The 23,989-nt window shown below is 45.2% G+C and overlaps 1 protein-coding gene across 1 annotated transcript in view; it reads right to left on the bottom strand.

Annotated features, from left to right (window-relative positions):
* LOC128661347 (zinc finger protein 850-like) overlaps nt 1-23,989 on the bottom strand; it is a 396,731-nt gene that overhangs the window by 332,126 nt on the left and 40,616 nt on the right. The window lies entirely within an intron of this gene.

Below are 23,989 nucleotides of genomic sequence, written 5' to 3'. Positions count from 1 at the left end.
TTACACAGGGGGTGCTATTGGGGGTTACAGTGGGAGCTGATGGGACTTATGTAGGTTACACAGGGGGTGCTATTGGGGGTTACAGTGGGAGCTGATGGGACTTATGTAGGTTACACAGAGGGTGCTATTGGGGGGTTACAGTGGGAGCTGATGGGACTTATGTAGGTTACACAGGGAGTGCTATTGGGGGGTTGCAGTGGGAGCTGATGGGACTTATGTAGGTTACACAGGGGGTGATATTGAGGGTTACAGTGGGAGCTGATGGGACTTATGTAGGTTACACAGGGGGTGATATTGGGGGTTACAGTGGGAGTTGATGGGACTTATGTAGGTTACACAGGGGGTGCTTTTGGGGGTTTACAGTGGGAGCTGATGGGACTTATGTAGATTACACAGGGGGTGCTATTGGGGGTTTACAGTGGGAGCTGATGGGACTTATGTAGGTTACACAGGGGGTGCTATTGGGGGTTACAGTGGGAGCTGATGGGACTTATGTAGGTTACACAGGGGGTGCTATTGGGGGTTACAGTGGGAGCTGATCGGAATTATGTAGGTTACACAGGGGGTGCTATTGGAGGGCTACAGTGTGAGCTGATGGACTTATGAAGGTTACACAGGGGGTGCTATTGGGGGTTACAGTGGGAGCTGATGGGACTTATGTAGGTTACACAGGGGGTGCTATTGGGGGTTACAGTGGTAGCTGATGGGAATTATGTAGGCTACACAGGGGGTGCTTATTGGAGGGTTACAGTGGTAGCTGATGGGACTTATGTAGGTTACACAGGGGGTGCTTATTGGGGGTTACAGTGGGAGCTGATGGGACTTATGTAGGTTACACAGGGGGTGCTATTGGAGGGCTACAGTGTGAGCTGATGGGACTTATGTAGGTTACACAGGGGGTGCTATTGGAGGGCTTCAGTGGGAGCTGATGGGACTTATAAAGGTTACACAGGGGGTGCTATTGGGGGTTACAGTGGGAGCTGATGGGTCTTATGAAGGTTACACAGGGGGTGCTATTGGGGATTACAGTGGAAGCTGATCGGACTTATGTAGGTTACACAGGGGGTGCTATTGGTGGTTACAGTGGGAGCTGATGGGACTTATGTAGGTTACACAGTTGGTACTATTGGGGGTTACAGTGGGAGCTGATGGGACTTATGTAGGTTACACAGGGGGTGCTATTGGGGGTTACAGTGGGAGCTGATGGGACTTATGTAGGTTACACAGGGGGTGCTTATTGGGGGTTACAGTGGGAGCTGATGGGACTTATTTAGGTTACACAGGGGGTGCTATTGGGAGTTAAAGTGGTAGCTGATGGGACTTATGTAGGTTACACAGGGGGTGCTATTGGGGGTTACAGTGGTAGCTGATGGGACTTATGTAGGTTACACAGGGGGTGCTATTGGGGGTTACCGTGGGAGCTGATGGGACTTATGTAGGTTACACAGGGGGTGCTATTGGGGGTTACCGTGGGAGCTGATGGGACTTATGTAGGTTACACAGGGGGTGCTATTGGGGGTTACAGTGGGAGCTGATGGGACTTATGTAGGTTACACAGGGGGTGCTATTGGGGGGTTACAGTGGGAGCTGATGGGACTTATGTAGGTTACACAGGGGGTGCTATTGGGGGGTTACAGTGGGAGCTGATGGGACTTATGTAGGTTACACAGGGGGTGATATTGAGGGTTACAGTGGGATCTGATGGGACTTATGTAGGTTACACAGGGGGTGATATTGGGGGTTACAGTGGGAGCTGATGGGACTTATGTAGGTTACACAGGGGGTACTTTTGGGGGTTTACAGTGGGAGCTGATGGGACTTATGTAGATTACACAGGGGGTGCTATTGGGGGTTTACAGTGGGAGCTGAAGGAACTTATGTAGGTTACACAGGGGGTGCTATTGGGGGTTACAGTGGGAGCTGATGGGACTTATGTAGGTTACACAGGGGGTGCTATTGGGGGTTACAGTGGGAGCTGATCGGAATTATGTAGGTTACACAGGGGGTGCTATTGGAGGGCTACAGTGTGAGCTGATGGGACTTATGTAGGTTACACAGGGGGTGCTATTGGGGGTTACAGTGGGAGCTGATGGGACTTATGTAGGTTACACAGGGGGTGCTATTGGGGGTTACAGTGGTAGCTGATGGGAATTATGTAGGCTACACAGGGGGTGCTTATTGGAGGGTTACAGTGGTAGCTGATGGGACTTATGTAGGTTACACAGGGGGTGCTTATTGGGGGTTACAGTGGGAGCTGATGGGACTTATGTAGGTTACACAGGGGGTGCTATTGGAGGGCTACAGTGTGAGCTGATGGGACTTATGTAGGTTACACAGGGGGTGCTATTGGAGGGCTACAGTGGGAGCTGATGGGACTTATGTAGGTTACACAGGGGGTGCTATTGGGGGTTACAGTGGGAGCTGATGGGACTTATGAAGGTTACACAGGGGGTGCTATTGGGGGTTACAGTGGGAGCTGATGGGACTTATGTAGGTTACACAGGGGGTGCTATTGGTGGTTACAGTGGGAGCTGATGGGACTTATGTAGGTTACACAGTTAGTGCTATTGGGGGTTACAGTGGGAGCTGATGGGACTTATGTAGGTTACACAGGGGGTGCTATTGGGGGTTACAGTGGGAGCTGATGGGACTTATGTAGGGTACACAGGGGGTGCTTATTGGGGGTTACAGTGGGAGCTGATGGGACTTATGTAGGTTTCACAGGGGGTGCTATTGGGGGTTAAAGTGGTAGCTGATGGGACTTAAGTAGGTTACACAGGGGGTGCTATTGGGGGTAACAGTGGTAGCTGATGGGACTTAAGTAGGTTATACAAGGGGTGCTATTGGGGGTTACAGTGGGAGCTGATGGGACTTATGTAGGTTACACAGGGGGAGCTTATTGGGGGCTACAGTGGGAGCTGATGGGACTTATGTAGGTTACACAGGGGGTGCTATTGGGGGTTACAGTGGGAGCTGATGGGACTTATGTAGGTTACACAGGGGGTGCTTATTGGGGGCTACAGTGGGAGCTGATGTGACTTATGTAGGTTACACAGGGGGTGCTATTGGGGGTTGCAGTGGGAGCTGATGGGACTTATGTAGGTTACACAGGGGGTGCTATTAGGTGTTACAGTGGGAGCTGATGGGACGTATGTAGGTTACACAGGGGTGCTTATTGGGGGCTACAGTGGGAGCTGATGTGACTTATGTAGGTTTCACAGGGGGTGCTATTGGGAGTTGCAGTGGGAGCTGATGGGACTTATGCAGGTTACACAGGGGTGCTTATTGGGGGCTACAGTGGGAGCTGATGGGACTTATGTAGGTTACACAGGGGGTGCTATTGGAGGGCTACAGTGTGAGCTGATGGGACTTATGTAGGTTACACAGGGGGTGCTATTGGAGGGCTACAGTGGGAGCTGATGGGACTTATGTAGGTTACACAGGGGGTGCTATTGGGGGTTACAGTGGGAGCTGATGGGACTTATGAAGGTTACACAGGGGGTGCTATTGGGGGTTACAGTGGGAGCTGATGGGACTTATGTAGGTTACACAGGGGGTGCTATTGGTGGTTACAGTGGGAGCTGATGGGACTTATGTAGGTTACACAGTTAGTGCTATTGGGGGTTACAGTGGGAGCTGATGGGACTTATGTAGGTTACACAGGGGGTGCTATTGGGGGTTACAGTGGGAGCTGATGGGACTTATGTAGGGTACACAGGGGGTGCTTATTGGGGGTTACAGTGGGAGCTGATGGGACTTATGTAGGTTTCACAGGGGGTGCTATTGGGGGTTAAAGTGGTAGCTGATGGGACTTAAGTAGGTTACACAGGGGGTGCTATTGGGGGTAACAGTGGTAGCTGATGGGACTTAAGTAGGTTATACAAGGGGTGCTATTGGGGGTTACAGTGGGAGCTGATGGGACTTATGTAGGTTACACAGGGGGAGCTTATTGGGGGCTACAGTGGGAGCTGATGGGACTTATGTAGGTTACACAGGGGGTGCTATTGGGGGTTACAGTGGGAGCTGATGGGACTTATGTAGGTTACACAGGGGGTGCTTATTGGGGGCTACAGTGGGAGCTGATGTGACTTATGTAGGTTACACAGGGGGTGCTATTGGGGGTTGCAGTGGGAGCTGATGGGACTTATGTAGGTTACACAGGGGGTGCTATTAGGTGTTACAGTGGGAGCTGATGGGACGTATGTAGGTTACACAGGGGTGCTTATTGGGGGCTACAGTGGGAGCTGATGTGACTTATGTAGGTTTCACAGGGGGTGCTATTGGGAGTTGCAGTGGGAGCTGATGGGACTTATGCAGGTTACACAGGGGTGCTTATTGGGGGCTACAGTGGGAGCTGATGGGACTTATGTAGGTTACACAGGGGGTGCTATTGGGGGTTAAATTGGTAGCTGATGGGACTTAAGTAGGATACACGGGGGTGCTATTGGGGGTAACAGTGGGAGCTGATGGGACTTATGTAGGTTACACAGGGGGTGCTAATTGGGGGCTACAGTGGGAGCTGATGTGACTTATGTAGGTTACACAGGGGGTGCTATTGAGGGTTGCAGTGGGAGCTGATGGGACTTATGTAGGTTACACAGGGGGTGCTATTGGGGGTTACAGTGGTAGCTGATGGGACTTATGTAGGTTACACAGGGGGTGCTATTGCGAGTTACCGTGGGAGCTGATGGGACTTATGTAGGTTACACAGGGGGTGATATTGGGGGTTACAGTGGGAGCTGATGGGACTTATGTAGGTTACACAGGGGGTGCTTTTTGGGGGCTACAGTGGGAACTGATATGACTTATGTAGGTTACACAGGGGGTTCTATTGGGGGTTGCAGTGGGAGCTGATGGGACTTATGTAGATTACACAGGGGGTGCTATTGGGGGTTTACAGTGGGAGCTGAAGGAACTTATTTAGGTTACACAGGGGGTGCTATTGGGGGTTACAGTGGGAGCTGATGGGACTTATGTAGGTTACACAGGGGGTGCTAATGGGGGTTACAGTGGGAGCTGATCGGAATTATGTAGGTTACACAGGGGGTGCTATTGAAGGGCTACAGTGTGAGCTGATGGGACTTATGTAGGTTACACAGGGGGTGCTATTGGGGGTTACAGTGGGAGCTGATGGGACTTATGTAGGTTACACAGGGGGTGCTATTGGGGGTTACAGTGGTAGCTGATGGGAATTATGTAGGCTACACAGGGGGTGCTTATTGGAGGGTTACAGTGGTAGCTGATGGGAGTTATGTAGGTTACACAGGGGGTGCTTATTGGGGGTTACAGTGGGAGCTGATGGGACTTATGTAGGTTACACAGGGGGTGCTATTGGAGGGCTACAGTGTGAGCTGATGGGACTTATGTAGGTTACACAGGGGGTGCTATTGGAGGGCTACAGTGGGAGCTGATGGGACTTATGTAGGTTACACAGGGGGTGCTATTGGGGGTTACAGTGGGAGCTGATGGGACTTATGAAGGTTACACAGGGGGTGCTATTGGGGGTTACAGTGGGAGCTGGTGGAATTTATGTAGGTTATACAGGGGGTTACAGTGGGAGCTGATGGGGCTTATGTAGGTTACACAGGGGGTGCTATTGGGGGTTACAGTGGGAGCTGATGGGACTTATGTAGGTTACACAGGGGGTGCTTATTGGGGGCTAGATTGGGATCTGATGGGACTTATGTAGGTTACACAGGGGGTGCTATTGGGGGTTACAGTCGGAGCTGATGGGACTTATGTAGGTTACACAGGAGGTGCTATACGGGGCTGCAGTGGGAGCTGATGGGACTTATGTAGGTTACACAGGGGATGCTTATTGGGGGCTACAGTGGGAGCTGATGGGACTTATGTAGGTTACACAGGAGGTGCTATTGGGGGTTACAGTGGGAGCTGATGGGGCTTATGTAGGTTACACAGGGGGTGCTATTGAGGGTTACAGTGGCAGCTGATGGGGCTTATGTAGGTTACACAGGGGTGCTATTGGGAGTTGCAGTGGGAGCTGATGGGACTTATGTAGGTTACACAGGGGGTGCTATTGGGGGTAACAGTGGGAGCTGATGGGACTTATGTAGGTTACACAGGAGGTGCTATTGGGGGTTACAGTGGGAACTGATGGGACTTATGTAGGTTACACAGGGGGTGCTATTGGGGGGTTACAGTGGGAGCTAATGGGACTTATGTAGGTTACACAGGGGGTGCTATTGGGGGTTACAGTGGGAGCTGATGGGACTTATGTAGGTTACACAGGGGGTGCTATTGGGGGTTACACTGGGAGCTGATGGGACTTATGTAGGTTACACAGGGGGAGCTATTGAGGGTTACAGTGGGAGCTAATGGGACTTATGTAGGTTACACAGGGAGTGCTATTGGGAGTTGCAGTGGGAGCTGATGGGACTTATGTAGGTTACACAGGGGGTGCTATTGGGGGTAACAGTGGTAGCTGATGGGACTTATGTAGGTTACACAGGGGGTGCTATTGGGGGCTACAGTGGGAACTGATGGGACTTATGTAGGTTACACAGGGGGTGCTATTGGGGGTTGCAGTGGCAGCTGATGGGACTTATGTAGGTTACACAGGGGGTGCTATTCGGGGTTGCAGTGGGAGCTGATGGGACTTATGTAGGTTACACAGGGAGTCCTATTGGGGGTTACAGTGGGAGCTGATGGGACTTATGTAGGTTACACAGGGGGTGCTATTGGGGGTTACAGTGGGAGCTGATGGGACTTATATAGGTTACACAGGGGGTGCTATTGGGGTTTGCAGTGGCAGCTGATGGGACTTATGTAGGTTACACAGGGGGTGCTATTGGGGGTAACAGTGGGAGCTGATGGGACTTATGTAGGTTACACAGGGGGTGCTATTGGGGGTTACAGTGGGAGCTGATGGGACTTATGTAGGTTACACAGGGGGTGTTATGGGGGTTACAGTGGGAGCAGATGGGTCTTATGTAGGTTACACAGGGGGTGCTATTGGGGGTTACAGTGGAAGCTGATGGGACTTATGTAGGTTACACAGGGGGTGCTATTGGGGGTTACAGTGGGAGCTGATCGGAATTATGTAGGTTACACAGGGGGTGCTATTGGAGGGCTACAGTGTGAGCTGATGGGACTTATGTAGGTTACACAGGGGGTGCTATTGGGGGTTACAGTGGGAGCTGATGGGACTTATGTAGGTTACACAGAGGGTGCTATTGGGGGTTACAATGGTAGCTGATGGGAGTTATGTAGGTTACACAGGGGGTGCTTATTGGAGGGTTACAGTGGTAGCTGATGGGACTTATGTAGGTTACACAGGGGGTGCTTATTGGGGGTTACAGTGGGAGCTGATGGGACTTATGTAGGTTACACAGGGGGTGCTATTGAAGGGCTACAGTGTGAGCTGATGGGACTTATGTAGGTTACACAGGGGGTGCTATTGGAGGGCTACAGTGGGAGCTGATGGGACTTATGTAGGTTACTCAGGGGGTGCTATTGGGAGTTACAGTGGGAGCTGATGGGACTTATGTAGGTTACACAGGGGGTGCTTATTGGGGGTTACAGTGGGAACTGATGGGACTTATGTAGGTTACACAGGGGGTGTTATTGGGGGTTTCAGTGGTAGCTGATGGGACTTATGTAGGTTACACAGGGGGTGCTATTGGGGGTTGCAGTGGGAGCTCATGGGACTTATGTAGGTTACACAGGGGGTGCTATTGGGGGTTACAGTGGGAGCTGATGGGACTTATGAAGGTTACACAGGGGGTGCTATTGGGGGTTACACTGGGAGCTGATGGGACATATGTAGGTTACACAGGGGGTGCTATTGGTGGTTACAGTGTGAGCTGATGGGACTTATGTAGGTTACACAGGGGGTGCTTATTGGGGGTTACAGTGGGAACTGATGGGACTTATGTAGGTTACACAGGGGGTGTTATTGGGGGTTGCAGTGGTAGATGATGGGACTTATGTAGGTTACACAGGGGGTGCTATTGGGGGTTGCAGTGGGAGCTGATGTGACTTATATAGGTTACACAGGGGGTGCTATTGGGGGTTACAGTGGGAGCTGATGGGACTTATGAAGGTTACACAGGGGGTGCTATTGGGGGTTACACTGGGAGCTGATGGGACTTATGTAGGTTACACAGGGGGTGCTATTGGTGGTTACAGTGGGAGCTGATGGGACTTATGTAGGTTACACAGTTGGTGCTATTGGGGGTTACAGTGGGAGCTGATGGGAATTATGTAGGTTACACAGGGGGTGCTATTGGGGGTTACAGTGGGAGCTGATGGGACTTATGTAGGTTACACAGGGGGTGCTATTGGGGTTTACAGTGGGAGCTGATGGGACTAATGTAGGTTACACAGGGGGTGCTTATTGGGGGTTACAGTGGGAGCTGATGGGACTTATGTAGGTTACACAGGGGGTGCTATTGGGGGTTAAAGTGGTAGCTGATGGAACTTAAGTAGGTTACACAGGGGGTGCTATTGGGGGTAACAGTGGTAGCTGATGGGACTTATGTAGGTTATACAAGGGGTGCTATTGGGGGTTACAGTGGGAGCTGATGGTACTTATGTAGGTTACACAGGGGGTGCTTATTGGGGGCTACAGTGGGAGCTGATGGGACTTATGTAGGTTACACAGGGGGTGCTATTGGGAGTTGCAGTGGGAGCTGATGGGACTTATGTAGGTTACAGAGGGGGTGCTTATTGGGGGTTACAGTGGGAGCTGATGGGACTTATGTAGGTTACACAGGGGTTGCTATTGGGGGTTACAGTGGGAGCTGATGGGACTTATGTAGGTTACACAGGGGGTGCTATTGCGGGTTACAGTGGGAGCTGATGGGACTTATGTAGGTTACACAGGGGGTGCTATTGGGGGTTACAGTGGGAGCTGATGGGACTTATGTAGGTTACACAGGGGGTGCTATTGGGGGTTGCAGTGGGAGCTGATGGGACTTATGTAGGTTACACAGGGGGTGCTTTTGGGGGTTACAGTGGGAGCTGATGGGACTTATGTAGGTTACACAGGGGGTGCTTATTGGGGGTTACAGTAGGAGCTGATCAGACTTATGTAGGTTACACATAGGGTGCTATTGGGGGTTACAGTGGGAGCTGATGGGACTTATGTAGGTTACACAGGGGGTGCTATTGGGGGTTACAGTGGGAGCTGATGGGACTTATGTAGGTTACACGGGGTGCTATTGGGAGTTGCAGTGGGAGCTGATGGGACTTATGTAGGTTACACAGGGGGTGCTATTGGGGGTTACAGTGGGAGCTGATGGCGCTGTGGCTGATGCGGGTTACAGGGAGGGGGTGCGCTTCGACCTATGTGGTATGTAGGTTACAGAGGAGAGATTATGGGGGTTACAGGGAGTGCTGGGTTACAGTGGGAGCTGATGGAGCTTATTTAGGTTACAGAGGGGGGTTACAGGGGGTGCTGACATGAAAATCACGATTAAATTGCAATTAGTCCGCCCCCGTCCCCCCATATCGCCCAGCTCTACTTTGTACATTGTTCGAGCTGTTCAGGTGATATTTATGGATCCATGTTTAACTAGATTGTTTAACTAGATTGTTTATATTTAATATTGTAATTGTCAAATAAACCAGCCAAATTTGTCTAACATAGCCACTTTGCACTGGTCACTTATAGATGTAGTATAGCAAATTGGACAATTCTACATCGGTCACTTTTATAAGTGAAATCATCATTTATAGACAGATAGAAATATCCGTCACCTAGACCCACTTCCCATAGCCTTTAGTTAGGCGCTTTTTGATATCCAACTACCACACATGTCTTTCAGGGGCAGCTAGGTACCCCATTATCTCAAAGCTTCTTTGGGATTAGCATGAGCGCTGTGAGATAACATCTAAAACAATTTTTAAATGTATCTAGGGTATTGGCATTCACTACCTCCTTTGGTAATGAGCTCCACAATTTTATTGCTCTTACAGTGAATACACGTTTCTATTGCAGGAGATTAAATCTCCTTTCCTACAACCTTAAATTGTTACCTCTTGTCACAAACATTTTTCTTAGAATAAACAGAGCTTCTGCCATCTCTGTATATGGGCCTTGAATATATTTATATAAAGTAATCATGTCACCTCTCAAGCGCCTTTTTTCTAAAAACAGACACAGTTTGGCTAGCCTCTCCTTGTATCTTAAATTCTCCATTCCCCTTATTAGCTATGTGGCCCTTCTCTGTACTTTTTCTAGTTCTGCAATTTCTTTTTTTGCGATCGGTCCCCAGAACTGCACTCCATACTTAAGGTGAGGTCTTACCAGGGATTTATATAGTGACAGAATTATGCTTTCCTCCCTTGAATCAATGACTCTTTTAATACATGCTAGTATTTTATTAGCCTTTGTAACTGCTGCCCTGCATTGTGCACTAATCTTTAGCTTGTTATCTATTACTACTCCCAAATCCCTTTCCTCCTCTGTTTGTCTTGTCTTTTCCAATTTAAATAATACGTTGCCTGCTTATTTTTACTTCCAAAATGTAGAACCTTGCATTTTCCCGTATTAAATCTCATTTTCCATTTACCTGCCCATATTCTAATTTTTGCAGATCCCTTTGCAACGAAAGTTCATCCTACTCTGACCTAATGACCTTACTTAACTTAGTATAATCTGCAAGAATAGAGAAGTCACTATTTAATCCTTGCTCCAAGTAATTTTAAAAATATTATAAAGAACAGGGTCCAGTACTGATCCCTGGGGGACTTCACTGATGACCTTTGTCCAATCTGAGTATGACCCATTCACTACTACTTGTTGCTCCCTATCTTTTATCCAGTTATTTATCCATGAGCTAACATTTTAAGATATTCCCAGTCCCTTAATGTTGTGCATTAATCTCTAATGTAGCACTGCATCAACTGATTCCCCTTTATCTATATTTTTATTAATTCCTCATAGAATCTAATTAGATTAGTTTGACATGATCTATTTCTCATAAAACCATGCTGATTTGAACATTCACAGACTGCTCATCAATCTAATCCATTATAAACCCTTTAAATATCATCCCCACTATTGATGTCAGACTAAATGGTCTATAGCTTCCTGGATCAGCCCTGCTTCCCTTTTTGAAGAGTGGCACCACCTCAGCTTTACGCCAATCCTGGGGTACCATGACTGAGGATAATGAGTCTTGAAAAATTAAGAGTAGAGGTTTTTCTACAACAGTGCTAAATTCCCTCAACACTCTTGGGTGTATTCCATCTGGGCCTGGAGTTTTATTTACCTTTAATATTATCCATTTTTGTACTGATATCCTCTATATATAACCCAGTTAATGGTATGGGCAGGCATGTTCTAGTTTGTTCCAAAGTATCGTTCATTGGTTCCTCTCTTGTATATACTGAAGAAAAAAACTGGTTTAGTACCTCAGCCGTCTTCCTGTCACTGTTAACCATGCTACTTATGTACTTAAAGAACCTTTTAGGGTTAGACTTAGAATCCTTTGCAATTTTTCATTTTCAATTTTGGTTGATTGCTTTTTTTTGCATGCTTTGTTATATTCCTTATAAATATGGTATGTTGAGTCTGTACTATTTTCTTTGAAAAATTTAAATGCCCTACATTTTTTCCTAATTTCTCTTAACACATTTTTATTTAGCCACATTGGCTTGGATTTTTATTACCATATGGTATTTGTTGATATGTATATTAACAAAGTTTTAAATGTTATCCATTTATCCTCTCTATTTTTATTAGAGGATATTTTGTCCCAATTTATGTTATTTAATTATTTCCTTATGAATTTTGCTTTCTTAAAATTAAAAGTCTTACGCCTAGATTTGGAGTTTTGCGTTAGCCGTCAAAACCTAACGCTGGTTTTGGGCTACCGCTGGTATTTGGAGTCAGTCAGGAAAGGGTCTAACGCTCACTTTCCAGCCGCGACTTCTCCATACCGCAGATCCCCCTACGCCATTTGCGTATCCTATCTTTTCAATGGGATCCTTCTAACGCCGGTATTTAGAGTCTTGGCTGAAGTGAGCGTTAGAAATCTAACGACAAGACTCCAGCCGCAGAAAAAAGCCAGGAGTTAAGAGCTTTCTGGGCTAACGCCGGTTCATAAAGCTCTTAACTACTGTGCTCTACAGTACACTAACACCCATAAACTACCTATGTACCCCTAAACCGAGGCCCCCCCCACATCGCCGCCACTCTATTAAATTTTTTTAACCCCTAATCTGCCGACCGCACACCGCCGCCACCTACGTTATCCCTATGAACCCCTAATCTGCTGCCCCTAACACCGCCGACCCCTATATTATATTTATTAACCCCTAATCTGCAGCCCCCAACGTTGCCTCCACCTACCTACAATTATTAACCCCTAATCTGCCGACCGGACCTCACAGCTACTATAATAAATGTATTAACCCCTAATCCGCCTCACTCCCGCCTCAATAACCCTATAATAAATAGTATTAACCCCTAATCTGCCCTCCCTAACATCGCCGACACCTAACTTCAAGTATTAACCCCTAATCTGCCGACCGGACCTCACCGCTACTCTAATAAATTTATTAACCCCTAAAGCTAAGTCTAACCTTAACCCTAACACCCCCCTAAATTAAATATAATTTAAATCTAACGAAATAAATTAACTCTTATTAAATAAATTATTCCTATTTAAAGCTAAATACTTACCTGTAAAATAAACCATAATATAGCTACAATATAATGAATAATTATATTGTAGCTATTTTAGGATTAATATTTATTTTACAGGCAACTTTGTAATTATTTTAACCAGGTACAATAGCTATTAAATAGTTATTAACTATTTAATAGCTACCTAGTTAAAATAATTACAAAATGACCTGTAAAATAAATCCTAACCTAAGTTACAATTAAACCTAACACTACACTATCATTAAATTAATTAAATAAAATACCTACAATTATCTACAATTAAACCTAACACTACACTATCAATAAATAAATTCAATACAATACCTACAAATAAATACAATTAAATAAACTAACTAAAGTACAAAAAATAAAAAAGAACTAAGTTACAAAAAATAAAAAAATATTTACAGACATTAGAAAAATATTATAACAATTTTAAGCTAATTACACCTACTCTAAGCCCCCTAATAAAATAACAAAGACCCCCAAAATAAAAAAAATGCCCTACCCTATTCTAAATTAAAAAAGTTCAAAGCTCTTTTACCTTACCAGCCCTTAAAAGGGCCTTTAGCGGGGCATGCCCCAAAGAAAACTGTTCTTTTGCCTGTAAAAAAAAATACACCCCCCCCAACATTAAAACCCACCACCCACATACCCCTAATCTAACCCAAACCCCCCTTAAATAAACCTAACACTAAGCCCCTGAAGATCTCCCTACCTTGTATTCACCACACCGGGTTCACTGATCCGTCCTTGCTCCGACGTCTTCATCCAAGCCCAAGCGGGGGCTGAAGATGTCCATGATCCGGCTGAAGTCTTCATCCAAGCGGGAGCTGAAGAGGTCCATGATCCGGCTGAAGTCTTCATCCAAGCGGGAGCTGAAGAGGTCCATGATCTGGCTGAAGTCTTCTATCAAGCGGCATCTTCAATCTTCTTTCTTCCGGATCCATGTTCATCCCGCCGACGCGGAACATCCATCTTCACCGACGACTTCCCGACGAATGACGGTTCCTTTAAGGGACGTCATCCAAGATGGTGTCCCTTGAATTCCGATTGGCTGATAGGATTCTATCAGCCAATCGGAATTAAGGTAGGAAAATTCTGATTGGCTGATGGAAGACTTCAGCCGGATCATGGACCTCTACAGCTCCCGCTTGAATGAAGACTTCAGATGGATCATGGACCTCATCAGCTCCCGCTTGGATGAAGACTTCAGCCGGATCATGGACCTCTTCAGCTCCCGCTTGGATGAAGACTTCAGCTGGATCATGGACATCTTCAGCCCCCGCTTGGGCTTGGATAAAGACGTGCACGTTTTTTAAGCTGGCCGCGTCCGTAAGCACCGCTGGTATTGAGAGTTGCAGTGGCGGTAAATATGCTATACGCTCCTTTTTTGGAGCCTAACGCAGCCCTTCTGTGAACTCTAAATACCAGCGGTATTTAAAAGGTGCGGCCAAAAAAAAGCACGCGTAGCTAACGCACCCCTTTGGCCGCAAAACTCCAAATCTAGGTGTAAGATAAACCTTTTAAGACACTGCTTATGAAAACAGATTTCAAATGTGACCATGTTATGATCACTGTTACACAAATGCTCTTTGACTTCTATGTTTGATATATTTTATCTGTATTGTTTGATAGCACTAAATCCAAAATAGCTTTACTCCTAGTTGGCTCCTCTATTAATTGTGACAAGAAGTTATCCATGAGAACATTTAAAAATCTATCCCCCTTAGCTGAATTATTAGTTTCATTGGCCCAGTTTATATCAGGGTAGTTAAAATCATTAATCATAATTACAGGTGGCCCTCGGTTTACGCAGGCTCAATTTGCGCCGTTTCAAAATAACAACCTTTTTTTCAGTTATGTGACTGCTATTGAAAAGCATTGGAATGCATGCAGTGCACTAATTAAAATAGCCAGTAGGTGGAGCTGTCCGCTTGTGTTGCAGCAAAGTTATGCAAGTTTTGCTGGACTGAAATTGATCTGTTTACACAGAGCAGACCAGACCTATCGAGCAACAAGATCTAGCAGCCACTTCCCTTTTATCTTCCTGTCCAGCTGCTTTAGGTGATGGTGCCTAACTGCCTATTAATCACTGCAGATTGAAATGCATAGAATAGGTGCAGACCCAGTATTATCTAACATGCTAACAATGCAGAGAACAGTTTGCAGCAAAATGCAAGTAAAAAAACGTTTTTGTTTATTAAACTTAGTTTGATGATTATACAATCTATATTATTAGGTTTATAATGCTGTTTAGCATTTAAAGTCTTAATTTCAAAGCTTTAAAAATAATGTATTAGATGTTACTTATGACAATTTTAAGAGGGGCCTGGAACCTAACTCCCTCACTTTCCATTGACTTACATTATAAACTGGGTTTCAATTTACAACGGTTTCGATTTACAACATTCCTTCTGGAACCTAACCCTGGCGTAAACTGAGGGCTACCTGTACAGCACTGTTATTAGCAGCCTTACCTATTTGCATTTGTAGTTGAGTTTTCTCCAGGTCACTAATGTTGGGCGGCTTGTAGCATGTTCCAAGTAATATTTTTTTTAGGATTTTTCCCCCCACTCTTTATTTCCACCCACAGGGTCTCTACATTGTTGCCTGTATCATAAATATCTTCCCTTATTGTAGATTTAAGGTTAGGTTTACTATACATGCAGATTCCTCCACCCCTTTTATTATTCCTGTACCTCCTAAATAAAGTATACCCCTCTAAGTTAACTGCCCAGCCATGTGAATCATCCCACCAAGTTTCAGTTATACTGATAACATCATAGTCCTCTTCTGCAACTAAGCGCTCCAGCTCCCCCATTTTACCTGTCATGCTTCTTGCATTTGTTGTCATATATTTAATTTTCATGTGCTTTCTGCTGCTACTTGGTGCGCTTTCCTCCATACTTTCTAATGTGACATTTCTTAAGTCATCCCTTCCTTGAGATATTATAGGAGTGACATTCACAGACTCTTCTGTTGTGTTCTAACTGACCCTCCCCCCTTTGCCTAGTTTAAAAGATTCTCTAAACTTACTACCATCCTTTTCCCCTAACACACCTGCATCCATGTCATTCAGGTGCAGTCCATCCTTACTGTACAAATTGTACCCAAGTGAAAAGTCAGCCCAGTGCTCTAAAAAGTCAAACCCCTCATTTTTACACCATGTTTTTAACCATGAATTCACAGACCTTAGCTCCTTCTGCCTTACTGAGTTAGCACACGGCACTGGTAATATCTCCAAAAATATTACTTTGCTTTAAGCTTGCTACCTAACTCCCTGAAGTCATTTTTACGACTCTCCATCTCCTGCTGATTCCTTAAAGGGACAGTCTACCATAAAATTGTTATTATTTTAAAAGATAGATAATCCCTTTATTACCCATTCCCCAGTTTTGCATAACCAACAGTTATATTAATGTACTTTTTAACTCTGTGATTACCTTGTATCTAGGAACCTTCTTCCAGCCCCCTGATCACATGACTGTGACTGTTTATTATCTATTGTCTTACATTTAGCATTGTTTTGTGCTAAATCTTAAATAACCCCACAGTGTTATCTATATGTCCCACATGTACTTTCTCTTTGTGTTGAAAGAGATTTAAAAAGCATGTGATAAGAGGCAGCCCTCAAAGGTTTAGAAATTAGCATATGTGCCTACCTATGTTTAGTTTAAACTAAGAATACCAATTCCTTATTTATTCAAAGGATAGATAGAAGACAAACAAAAAGGCAACTTAACCCATTTTACATCTTATAAGGATACAATATATGCAAGATACCTAGTGATATATACAGAAAAATATGTACATCCAAAAACAGGGAGTAGAAGAATTACAAAATAGCAATATTTAACATAAATATACACAACATATTGGCCTAATCATACATATTTACCAGAACAGTTACTTTATTAAAATACAGACAAGTCCCACTCTTTATTTAAACCTTTTGGCTAATTCATATATCCAATAGGATTAATTTTGCTTAACCCCTTAATGACCGAGGACGTGCAGGGTACGTCCTCAAAAAAAAGGCAGTTACTGCCTGAGAACGTACCCTGCACGTCCTCGGTTTGGAAAGCAGCTGGAAGCGATCCTGCTCGCTTCCAGCTGCTTTCCGGGTATTGCAGTGATGCCTCGATATCGAGGCATCCTGCAATAACCATTTGTAGCCATCCGGTGCAGAGAGAGCCACTCTGTGGCCCTCTCTGCACCGGACATTAACGGCTACGTTCGTTGGTGGGTGGGAGCCGGTATGGGAGGTGGGTGGCGGCCATCGATGGCCTTTGTGATGCGGAGGGGGGCGGGATCGGGGGCGGGGACGACCGGGGGGACGCGCACGGACGCGCGCGCGTGCACGGGGAGGCCGGGCGGGCGCGTGCACGGGGAGGGAGCGGGTGGGAACCACTACCTACAGAAAATGTTTATGTTAGAAGTGGGGATCAAAGGGGTTAATATGGTTTTTTTGGTGATCGGTTTGGCTGGTGGGGTATTGGACTGTGGGGGGGAAGCTACACTACAGAAACAAAAAGTAAAACATAAAAAATAAAACATTTTTATTTGCAAACTGGGTACTGGCAGACAGCTGCCAGTACCCAAGATGGCCCCAATAAGGCAGAGGGGGAGGGTTAGGGAGCTATTTTGGGGGGATCAGGGAGGTTGGGGGCTAAGGGGGGACCCTACATAGCAGCATATGTAAATATGCTTAAAAAAAAATATATATTTTTTTTTTTATACCTTTTATTTTAGTACTGGCAGACTTTCTGCCAGTACTTAAGATGGCGGGGACAATTGTGGGGTGGGGGAGGGAAGAGTGCTGTTTGGGAGGGATCAGGGGGTGGGATGTGTCAGGTGGGAGTCTGATCTCTACACTAAAGCTAAAATTAACCCTGCAAGCTCCCTACAAACTACCTAATTAACCCCTTCACTGCTGGCCATAATACACATGTGATGCGCAGCAGCATTTAGCGGCCTTATAATTACCAAAAAGCAACGCCAAAGCCATATATGTCTGCTATTTATGAACAAAGGGGATCCCAGAGAAGCATTTAAAACCATTTGTGCCATAATTGCACAAGCTGTTTGTAAATAATTTTAGTGAAAAACCTAAAGTTTGAAAAAGTGAACAATTTTTTTTTATTTGATTGCTTTTGGCGGTGAAATGGTGGCATGAAATATACCAAAATGGGCCTAGATCAATACTTGGGGTTGTCTACTACACTACACTAGAGCTAAAATTAACCCTAGAAGCTCCCTACATGCTCCCTAATTAACCCATTCACTGCTGGGCATAATACACGGTTGGTGCGCAGTGGCATTTAGCAGCCTTCTAATTACCAAAAAGCAAAGCCAAAGCCATATATGTCTGCTATTTATGAACAAAGGGGATCCCAGAGAAGCATTTACAACCATTTATTCCATAATTTCATGAGTTGTTTGTAAATAATTTCAGTGAGAAACCTAAAGTTTGTGAAAAAATTTGTGAAAAAGTAAAATAATTTTTTTATTTGATCGCATTCGGCGGTGAAATGGTGCCATGAAATATACCAAAATGGGCCTAGATCAATACTTTGGGATGTCTTCTAAAAAAAAATATATACATGTCAATGGATATTCAGAGATTCCTGAAAGATATTAGTGTCCCAATGTAACTAGCGCTAATTTTGAAAAAAAGTGGTTTGGAAATGGCAAAGTGCTACTTGTACTTATAGCCCTATAACTTGCAAAAAAAGTAAAGAACATGTAAACATTGGGTATTTCTAAACTCAGGACAAAATTTAGAAACTATTTAGCATGGGTGTTTTTTGGTGGTTGTAGATGTGTAACAGATTTTGGGGGTCAAAGTTAGAAAAAGTGTGTTTTTTTCCATTTTTTCCTCATATTTTATAATATTTTTTATAGTAAATTATAAGATATGATGAAAATAATGGTATATTTTGAAAGTCCATTTAATGGCGAGAAAAACGGTATATAATATGTGTGGGTACAGTAAATGAGTAAGAGGAAAATTACAGCTAAACACAAACACCACAAAAATGTAAAAATAGCCTTGGTCCCAAACGGACAGAAAATGGAAAAGTGCTGTGGTCATTAAGGGGTTAAACAACAACTCCCTATCCCCACCTCTGCGAGGTTGAATTACATGATCAATTATTTGAAACTTAAGCTGATTTATAGAGTGATCAGTTTGCAAAAAATAAGCTTTTGGGGATTTTTGATTACCTGTACGAATATTACTTTTATGCTCAATTATACGATCCTTAGCACTTCTAGTGGACTCACCAATATATACCCCCCCCACGGGCATTTGATCATACAAATAATAAAGGTGATTAAACAGGTAAATAACCCTTTTATATCATATTTCTTGCCAGTGTTTGGATGGTAAAAAAACTGAATCTTTGGTCATATTGGTGCAACATGAGCAACTTAAACATGGAAAACATACTAGGTTCTTAGAGCCAATATACCCAATGCCCTTCCTAATGTTAGACCCTATATCTGCTTTAACTTAGTCTGTATGTTAGACCCTCTTGTATAGGTGGGAATAGGACATTTTTTAACTCATGTATATTCGGATTACAGTTAGTCAATATCCCCCAGTGTTTTCTAATGATACATAAATATCTCTGAGCTTTGTGCATTGTATTCTGTCACAAAAATCAGTCTATCATCTTTATCTTTTTTCATTCAAATTTATGTTAACACTCTTATGTTTCAATAAATTGGATTTTGGAATAAATTTCACTTTATTTCCTCATTAATCAATGTTTCAGGATAGCCTCTCTCCTTAAATCTTGTTCCCATTTCTTCTAATCTTATGTCTACCAAACATTCATTAAAAACAATCTTTCTAACTCTTAGCATCTGACTATGAGGGAGTTATCAACCTTCCTAATAATAGTCTCCTACCACCATCATCTGCCTCAGGCCCTGACTTGTATGACTTCTCACCATAGTATGCTCCTCTTCCATGACTAAAGAACTTTTCACTATACTAGTCAAAACAGCCCTCTCTGACACTGGCAAATCTGTTGGGGTCTCTTCTGCTTACCTTTACTTCGCCCTCTAACTGTGACCCAGCTACATTCTGGAGTCTCCTCATCTGAATCCTCCCCATTCCCACAGCTAGAACCATTAACAACCAGTTCAGTCCTATCCATTTCCCTTTCAGGTGTCTGAATTTCATGCAGTGTTGCAATTTGTTCATCCAGAACTGCAATACAATATGCTCACATTTGCCACAGACATATAATCCCTGAAGTGGCTGCTCCAGGGATGCAAACATGTAGCAAGCTGTACACTGAATGAGATTCTCACACATTCTTACTAAAGGTTTAACTTAAAAATATAAAATAATTATATTTCCCCCTGGTTACTCCAAATCCTTGTTTGCCGAACTACCTTGTTTAGCTAACTGCTTACTTAAACATGCAATCTTACTTGAACAGATAATCAAGGCAGCAGAGCTTCTCAGATCAGGCTCACATAGTTACTGTGCTAGATTTATAGTCTAAGTAGGCACACACAGGTGAAAATAATCCCTCCCCTAATTACCCACACAGAAAACAAAAAAAGAAAAATGAAGGGTAGAAGCAAATAAAAAACATTCTTTTTTTTAAATTCACCCCATGCACAGCAAACAATTAAAAAATGTACCTGTTTAGCTAACTGCTTACTTAAGCAGACGATCTTACTATAACAGATAATCAAGGAAGCAGACCCTCTCTATTGAATGGTAAAATTAAAAGGTCGCAGGGCCAAGCTCCACCTTAACAGTCTCCCGTTATCTCCGGACACCCTATTTAGCCAGACCAAAGGGTTATGGTCAGTGAGCACTGTAAATGACCGTCCATACAGATAGGGCTGAAGTTTCTTAAGGGCCCACACTAGCGCTAAACATTCCTTTTCGACTGCTGCATAGGCCACCTCCCGGGGCAATAGCTTGCGACTAATATAGACCACTTGGCGCTAACTGCCATTGTCTCCTACTTGGCTTAAGACCGCTCCCAATTCGAAACATTGAAGCATCTGTGTGGACAAGGAAACGTTTGGTAGGGTCCGGAGCAGCCAGTATGGGGGCATTGATTAAAAGCAATATCGCACTTGGGGATCACAGGACCTGTGGGGAAGTTTTTTCTTAGTGAGGTCAGTCAGGGGTTTAGCCACGGTGCTATAGTCTGGTATAAACTTTCTGTAGTACAAAGCAAGGACCTGCTTTTTTTTAGTGTGGGGTACCAGCCAGTTGGTCACTGCCTTTATTTTGGCAGGCTCTGGTCGCTGTCTCCCCCACCCTATGTCCCATATATTGGACTTCAGGTACCCCGATAGTACACTTTTCAGAGTCAGCCCAGCAGCCCTGATCCGGTCCAACGCAACACCTAGGTGACACAATTGGTCCTCCCAGGTGTGGCTATAGATCGCAATATCATCCAGGTATGCACATGCATTATCCTGGAGTCCATCAAGCAGCCGATCTATCATCCTCTGGAATGTAGCTAGTGCGTTCTTCTTCATCCCGAACGGCATTACTCAAAATTGGTACAGAGTGAACGGGGTGATGAAAGCCGACTTTCGAATTGCTTCCGAATTAATTGGAATTTGCCAATATCCCTTGCACAGGTCAATAAATATAATATAGTAACCCCTTGCTATCCAGTCTAACAGTTCATCTACCCGAGGCATAGGGTAAGCGTCAGTGGTGGTCCAGTTGTTTAGTCGGCGGTAGTCGACACAGAAGCGAGTAGTGCCATCCCTCTTCAGTACCAACACCACAGGGGAAGCTCAAAGACTACTGGAGGGCTCTATTACTCCCAAATCAAGCATTTCCCTAATTTCAGTCTGCATGCCCTCACAAATAGATTCTGGGATCTGATATGCCAGTTGCCTTAGTTGCACATGCCCTGGTGTTTCCACACGGTGCACCATTGCCGAGGTGTACCCGGGGCATGTAGAAAACATTTCTTGACACTCCTGTAGCAATTGATGGGACTTCCATCCTTTCCTGCTCTCCTAGCCCTTCACCTAACTGGACCTTCTCCACCCCCCCCCAAGGATCCCTTTTCTGGGGAGCTCTGGCATGGGAAGATTCTCTGAATCTTCGGATGCTGGAGCACATATGTCCGCTACTGTGATGTCCCTCTTCTGATATGCCTTTAACATATTTGCCTGCCTGACTCTTTCATCTGAGCATTTGTCACATAGCTGTTCCACCACCTTGTAGGGGCCTTGCCAAGCAGATTGCAACTTATCCTGCTTGGTGGGTAGCAAGGCCAACACCTTTTGCCCAACTGAGAAAACTCGTATCTGTGCGGTATGATCATACCACACCTTCTGCCGACCCTGAGCTACCTGTAAGTTCTCCCGAACTGTCAGTGAGATCCTTCAGATGATCCCTAAATTCTAGGATGTAGTCTACTACGGGGTTTGCTTCTATCTCAGCCGTCCCTTCCCAGTGCTCTCTTACCAAGTCTAGTGGCCCCCTTACCTGCCTCCCATATAGCAGTTCAAATGGCAAAAAAACTGTGTATTCTTGTGGTACTCCTGATAAGCAAACAAGAGATGCGGCAAGTATTACTCCCAGTTCTTGTGAGCAGATACGAAAGCCCAAAGCAATTGCTTCAGGGTGCCGCTAAACCGCTCACAAAGTCAGTTTGTCTGTGAGTAGTAAGGGGTGCTATGCAGTGCTCTAACTCTACATAGCTTCCACAGTTGTTGGGTCAGTTCAGCCGTAAACTGTGTGCCTTGATCTGATACCAACTTCTGGGGAAACCCCACCCAGGAGAATATTAGGAGCAGAATATCCGCTATGGTCTCTGCCTGAATATTTGACAAGACAATTGCCTCAGGGTACCTGGTGGCATAATCTACTATCATCAAGATATATTTCCTGCCGGTTCGGCTTGGTCAGGCTAGTGGTCCCACAATGTCAACTGCAATCCGACTGAAGGGCTCCCCACTATGGGCATAGGGTGTAGGGGTGCTTTTGAATGGTCACCTTGTCTCGCCACTCACTGGTATAGGTCACAGGTCCTGCAGTAATCCCCAACGTCACTGTTAATTCCAGGCCAAATTTTTATTTGGTCAGTTTGTCGGGTCGTCTTGATGCCTAAGTGTCCTGACAGAGGGATGTCATGGGCTATTTGTAATAGTTTGGTCCAAAACTTCTGGGATACCACTAATTGTTATTTGGGAATTTGCACAGTCGCAGTCCCCACTCCATTGCTCACCCGGTATAACTGTCCCCCCGCTTCCCAGACCATGGCCTTGTCTTCTACTCCACCCAGGGTCACCCCAGCCCATTTATGGTAAGATGCTAAGGTTGGGTCTGTCTCATGAATTAAGTTGTCTGAGGATGCCCAAGTCATAGGGGGGGAAGTCACAGTAGGGTCAGGAAAAATGGGTCTTACCTAGGTCCCTTCCAAAGTGGATTCTACTGCTCTGCGGGTCTGCTGTTGGGTGGTAATGGGAAATACTACATTAGTAGGTTCTGGTTGGTACGAGGAAGTGAGTCAGCCTAAGTTGTTTCCCAATAATACTTCAGCGGGTAGGCTGCTCATAATGCCCACATGCACCTGCCTCCCAATCAAGGTGATTCCTGGCGGTGGGTAGCTGATGCACATTTTCCCCTGCTACCCTGACTGCCACCGACCAGTTCTCTTGGTCGGCTTAATGAGGTGGGGCTGAACCAGGGTAATTGTAGCTCCAGTGTTCCCGCAATCTCTGGGCAGCCCGTCCATTAACACATACTGACTGCTGATGAGGGTGTCGGTTGTCGCCAGATGCTGCTTGTACCGGATCAGCCTCATGTAGTACTTCCAAATCCTCCTCGAAAAATTTCCACTCCTCCGTGGTAATATTATTCCCTGAATCCTCTGATAAACAGTTAACTGAAGCCCAGCTTGACTGGGGGGCTGCACGATTCCAATTAGTCCAAGGTTGCAACTTTAGACAGTTGTGCCAGAGGTGCCCAATCTGTGCACATTCATAGCACCGGTGTCCAGCCATTCTGGGCAGATGGGTGTTAGCTGGAGGGGGTCCCTGATTGGGACCGGTGTTGATGCTTCTCACTGGAGTAGATACTATTCTTACGGGAGGCATCATGGGCTGACTGGTTGGCTGAAGGGTTATAAGAGGTAATTTGCCAGGAATCCGGGTACTCATCTGCCAGATTGGTTGCTGTTTGAATGGAGATGGGCCGGCAATCTCAAACCCAATCTTGGATGTCAGGGGGGCATAGTTGAAAAACTGTTCAATTAGGATGACTTGAATTGCCTCAGCCACAGTAGTTACCTGGCAGCCTGCATCCAACTCTCAACTGCATGCTGCATCTTGGAAGCCCCACAC

Source organism: Bombina bombina, chromosome 5 (genome assembly GCF_027579735.1).
Source record: "Bombina bombina isolate aBomBom1 chromosome 5, aBomBom1.pri, whole genome shotgun sequence".
Taxonomy (NCBI): Eukaryota; Metazoa; Chordata; class Amphibia; order Anura; family Bombinatoridae; genus Bombina; species Bombina bombina.
This window is presented reverse-complemented; position numbering and strand designations above follow the sequence as displayed.